We start from the raw sequence: 6,229 nt of genomic DNA on the forward strand, positions 1-6,229 counted from the left end.
ATTCAAAATCAAGACATCTACAGGCGATTAGAGCAGGCTGAAAAAAACCCCATTAAGGCGACCGAATTGATAATTCTTCCAACATGTACCATTGGCGATTTTCACAATGTGTAGGAAAAGATATATAATTATGTAATTGAAGCAACTTTGTATGAAACACTGGCGTCTGTTGGGCTCAGTGGATGAAATAATTAAAGCACTTCAGGACATAACATTGACAGCTGTCATTGTAGCACAGGGTCACACACAGGGGTCGGAAGCAACTTTTATTAGTTTCCATGGCGTGTAGGCACGCAGTTCATACTTTGGCGTCCACGCGGTAGTGAATATACGGTGGCCAATCGTTGGGCAAGCTTAATCTATCGAACGTGCCTCCAGGCTCAATCTAGAGTAGTAGCATTATAACACTAATACAGAGTGACGGCCCGAGCAACAGCGTCCCCACAAGAGACGAAAAGGGAAACAAAAAAAAAACTGAATTACTGAAAAAAAAAAAAAAAGAAACGACCTTGTTTCCGTTTGAGGCTGATTAAACGCAATCGGTGCGGTTGTCCGGTGCCCGATGTTGCATGATCCCCATGTGTCGCGGTTTTTCTATTTGGCTACTTTAATTTCATATCAAAACATCGATCAACAGCAAATGCGAAACGATGTATTATAGATCTATATCAAAAGTAGAATATCGAACTTTGAGAACGAATCGAAATAGGAAAGTAGTTTGTTAGCTGATTTGTTGTTTCTTGTCCCTGGACTGCCGTTCGTCTAATCTAAGAGCAAAATTTCAGTAGAGTCAACTTAGTTTCAATTGACAATTATCGATTCTCATTTTTAGTAACAAAGTACTATAAGATGATATTATTATTTACGTATATAGTAACAAGTATCGTTTTTGAACACTGTATAGCAGAGGTTTGTGCACTGCGAATGTCCCGCCTAGCGTTGTCTAATTTTAAACCTAAGCCGACGTTCGTCACTTCAATCAACTCTACTTCCTGTTGTGATATTTCTACTGTGACAATATTGTGTTCTGTCGTTTTGCCATGTCCGGTAGAAATAATATGGTAAAAGATTTATCCTTTGTTTAGTTTCTTGTTAGCCGTTCAGAAGGACACGAAACGCAGTCTCCTATATAAGCCAAACTCTATCGCAAGCGAGAATTTTGCGGAAGGGTGACTGGCAGTGAATATTGATTAGAGGCTGTGAAGGATGCTCGGTTTATGAAATGGTGTAATCGTCAGTTGAAAGGGGCGCGAATATTTATCAAGATAAGTTGAACGTAGTGTTCAGCAAACAGACGGCATCAAGACTATTTTCGAAAGTAGAGATCCATTGTAGGGGAATGGTAGGGAACAAAGGGGCAAGGGATAGTTGGCAGTGACTGTACCCTAAACCGAAACTGCACAATAGCTAGAAAGGCACACCATACAAACGCATAAGGGACGCTTGAGCAAAGATAGAAGCCCAGCCAGATCAATCCAACTAGTTTACGCCCTGTGCATGGCTGTCTGCGGTGACACACACGGTAAGATAAATCATGGGTCCTATTGCCTGCTCATTGCGGTCGTCCATCGCCTAAGGTCACGACAACAAAGGCGCGACACGGGAAGTGCAGTCGTGTCCTACCAGACCAAACATTAACAGAAGCAGTTAATAGATTGAGGTACAAATAAAAGGCGAATTAGACAGGCAACAGAAAGACGATAGCCGCGGTGAGAAACAGCAAATCGATGCAACGCTGAATCCCTGTGTAATTATTAAGAGTACCAGCGGCACCAAATCGAGCCTAGAGGAGCACGTTCCACGTATAATGAGAACGACACGTGCAACCTAGAGAGCATGAATCGGTAACTAGAGTTTGGTAAGGACCGCTATTCGACGAACGTGATGGTGATTACTGGTAGAATTATGACTTATTTGTAATAATAAATCCTGTTCGTTGTGATAATTATCAGTCAATAAAGAAGTCACAAATTCGTAAAGCTTTCGAAAGTTTGTGACAAAAACATTACGAAAAAAAAATACAACATAATTCAAAGCTATCAGGGGAATGTTTCAGCCAAATGATCAGGTAAACATTGATAGGGGTCATCACACCTCAAGGCAGTTCTTCATTCGCTTAAGAATATCTCACTACAAGCGAATAAAATTAACGATATTTTCACGTACACTCACGTTTACTTACTTACTTACTGCTGTTTGGCTTACTTGCCCCCCACACACATATGTGTGCGTGCGTGGATACCCCTCGTGAGGCGTTTGTGGAATATAATCTTTCGGACGATGTCCATGTGTTTCTACACTTTCGAGTACTTTCCTTATTATTGTTAAGATTGTTATTATTGCTATACTACTAGATTCTCCGATAGGAAAGGCTAATGGAGAGAAGCATCCGTAGTGCATAGCTGGCCAAATATAACCTCTTCTTGGTCTCTATACTAATCAGCGCTATTGGTTTTTTGCCATCAGCGCTATATATATTGTGGAACTCAAGAACAAGCCCTCGGAAAGACGCATAGAAGGAAGCTTTGTAATGCCAACATTGTTACTATTCGAATAGGAGGCGGAAATTTTCAAGATTAGAGAACGCCTGAGCATTGTACCACAGCGGTGGACGGCAAACTTGAACGAATATCAGATATATCAAACGACATTTTCTTATACTGAACAGCGGTATCCCTTACTACAGCTTTACTAGTTGGCCAGCCTCTATCACACGTCACTCAGGGTTCACTCCCTTCTCCCTACACATAATAATGCACGGTCGCCAACCGGGGCATTCTGAGTCAGGGCGCTCAAGCCAAATCAAGCGGGGACTTTGCCCCTGTTCGATGTCTCACCTGAATTTGGCTCCGTAGAGGCGGCCACGCATTGAAAGGACTAGTCCTCCTGATTAATCTTGATTTGGCCAGCTCAGGTGCAGAAAGACAAACAGACACTTGAAACCAAGTGTAAATCTGACGAGGGGGCATTTTTTCTTTGTATAGGACTGAATTTATAGCAACAAGGTAAAACTAGATACCTACCTGTATTAGCACGAGCTAAAAGCACCGTTCACGCCGCAAAACAATGAGGAGCTGACTCGGAATTGCAAGAGCACTCTATTATGGAATTCTCCGATGTTATATTGATAAGTGGCCGCGGATAATTTTCTAAGATTGACTTCGGTCTTTTTTACATCGTCTTTCTTGCTAAATTGAAGTTTATGCTATACAACAAAGGACTGACATTTCGAGCAGAGCAAAATTTGCATCTACCGACATAACGCCGAGAAACCTAATCTAGGATTTAAAACACGGATATTCTGTTTCGTAGCTTCGCATCTTTGGGCGTCCACTGAGCTGGTATCACTGTCCTTGCTTCACTACAGTACAATATCCATTGTCTCGCTACTGCGAAAGGTGAAATTTACCGTAAATTCAAAAAGAAGATCGGTCCACACATGGTGGCTAATTATGCGACTAGGTTTAATATATATTCCAAATCCACTCAAAAGCTTTGCTTAAAAAAAATCAGCCTGTTTATCTAGAACTAGTGGTCAGTTAGTTTGCAAATAGATAGCTCATAGAAGCTAGTGTTTTATATGTACTCGTATTCTGTTTGGTTTTGGTGCCTCGTATTTCGACGGAAACTTTTACACATTTTGGCTATGTTCTCACAAGTCCCTCAGATAGATAATTATATGCAATTATGACTTATAGAACCGGTGAAACAGGGCCAGGGACTAATAAAATATTAATTACGGTTTTTGGGCGTCTCAGCATGACCCAGTTTCGTATAAACACATTAGTAATAATTAACTATTAATCAATATTTAATGCAGCATAATCAAATTATCCTAAGCCGCTCACATATATTCTTTCGTTCAACACTTATCAGAATACCCAGTAGTTGTTTACGTTTTTCAATTTGTAAATCCTACCGACGTGCATTCGTTAACACCGAAGCGACGGAAAAGGCCAAACCTATATAAAGTTATGATTCGGAGCACTTTTTTTTGTTCTAGTCTATATTTCATACTCTTTCAGTAGTAGCCCAATTCGACCGCGGATCACAAACGAGTTTTCTCTCTATTAGTCTTTTTGAGATATTTTAAGAAAATAAATCGTGCTTTACTAAAGTCTGCTTCATGATCGAACTCGCGAATAATTTAGGGCCGTTTTTCTTCTTTCAAGGACATCCAGAATAAGTCTTTAGGTACACAGACATACTCACAGAAGTTTATCGCTGCTTTCAGTTACGGTCCGCGTAATAAGGTCGTCTCAACAATAGCGTAGCTGCGTGCGTCTTGCAAGTTCTGGTCCTGGACGGAACCTACCGCGAAGCCAGTCTACTGCAAGTAGAGTACTTCCGTTAAAACTAGGACGATCAGGACCGAGTGCAGCAAAAAGGGCCGAAAAGAAGCGTTTCTTTTCGTAATGTTTTCTCTATTGAAACACAGTTTGCAAAATCGAGAAACACTACCCGACTTATGAAAAAAACAGTGTGTGTACATACTGCATATATACGGCGATTTGGACCATAACCACGAACATACGAAAACAAAAATGTTCCAGTTTTTGCATAATGATCAATAAAAATCATCTTTATTTAGAACAGCATTGTTACTTTATACAGAAGCGAAAAGATATGGTGCATTTCTTTGTGTGTGTTCTTTTTTGTTGAAAGCTGTTTTTGCTAACCTTGATCTATTCGATCCAACTGCAAGCTTGTTTCCTGTGCGTCATGTCTCCATACTACTCACTAAAGATACGACTGCGCGGTCTGTGCCTTTCCGTCGCTCTTACGCGTTTAATTAAAATCGTAGTTAATATTTTCCTGGTCCCTGGCGCTATTTCACCGTTTCATAATTCATAAGTCATAATTGCATATAATTATCTATCTGAGGGACTTGTGAGAACATAGCCAAAATGTGTAAAAGTTTTTGTCGAAATACGGGGCACCAAAACCAAGCAGAATACGATCACATCAAATTATTATCAGATTGTGTTTTTGGGTTAGCCTGGTCTAGTTTTTCAACCCCAAAGGGTAATTACGACACCAACTTGGACGTCCGGTGGCAAGAAGCCGTCCTTACGTGACTTTAGGGTGGTGGCCACACAGTCACCTGATTACTGTCTAATCCCCTGCTAACTTTTTTTGCTCCTAGATCACTCAGTAACTTCATAGCTAGAGTGCTCCGAACGGTTCGATACAGAGACGTCTCGAATTTGTGAGCCACTATCTGCTAATTTTATATTTTATAGCGGAAGGGTAAGCTCATATTCGTAAAAATGGCAATTATATTAATGATAACTCCCTGTGGTCCCGACTCGGCCTCACGGGACGTGGGCGCGTGGTCCGGAATTAATCATCGATAGCCTTTCGGGAGTCTGTGCAACGAGCAGAAGGAGCCTAGGTGTTTGATTCACTCCCAGTTTGAACTTGAGAGTCCGGATGATACAGCGTCAACCAGAGGGATCAGTTGGTTTTGAGACAATTTGCACTGCCCAAAAGACTGTTTTTGATTCTCTACTTGGGAGTTCGTGATATTGCTCTTGCCCCAGCGAATCCTTATCGCCGATAGGACAGAGGGCGGCCGTTATTATTATGTTGCTACCATGTGTTGTTCTAAGTCGAAAGCTACCACATGGGAAACACTCTGCGTCATTCTCACGCATGTCTTGCTGCCACACAGTCGTTCGTCCCATTATTATTATTATTGCGTTGTGCGCTATAGCATTATGAACCGCTGGAATTGCAAATTGCCCAGTTATTGTTCGATCACGTTCGCGCATCGCAAATCGCTGATTGATATAATCTTGCTGCTGTTATTATATGCCGAGTGAGGATAAAGTACCTGAACCGTTTGACAAAATCTTCTGACAGTGGGGCAAATTCTCTTGTACCGTACTCTTTTCAAACTATCAAACATTTTTTTCAGACTTCTTCTTCAAGCTATCCAGAAGGCCTACATACTGTACCTCGGGATGGTATCGTACCGATGATGTAACTGTGCAGATCGCCCAGGGCACAGCTTAATTATCATCCATCTAGATATACATACGCGTCTCTAAGGGCAAAACGGAATATTTACATCTGTGGAAGGAGAGGCCGTGAGTTTGCCTTGCCGTCTAGCCCTATTGGGTTTACTGTTTTTTTAATTAAAACGTTAAATAATAACAGAGGACGTCGTGACCAAATTATATCGTTGTCCTGCACTTGTCTATTGTTTCTACCCGTTTCGAGAAAG

The sequence above is a fragment of the Varroa destructor genome, unplaced genomic scaffold (genome assembly GCF_002443255.2).
Source record: "Varroa destructor unplaced genomic scaffold, Vdes_3.0 BEIS01000002.1, whole genome shotgun sequence".
Lineage (NCBI taxonomy): Eukaryota > Metazoa > Arthropoda > Arachnida > Mesostigmata > Varroidae > Varroa > Varroa destructor.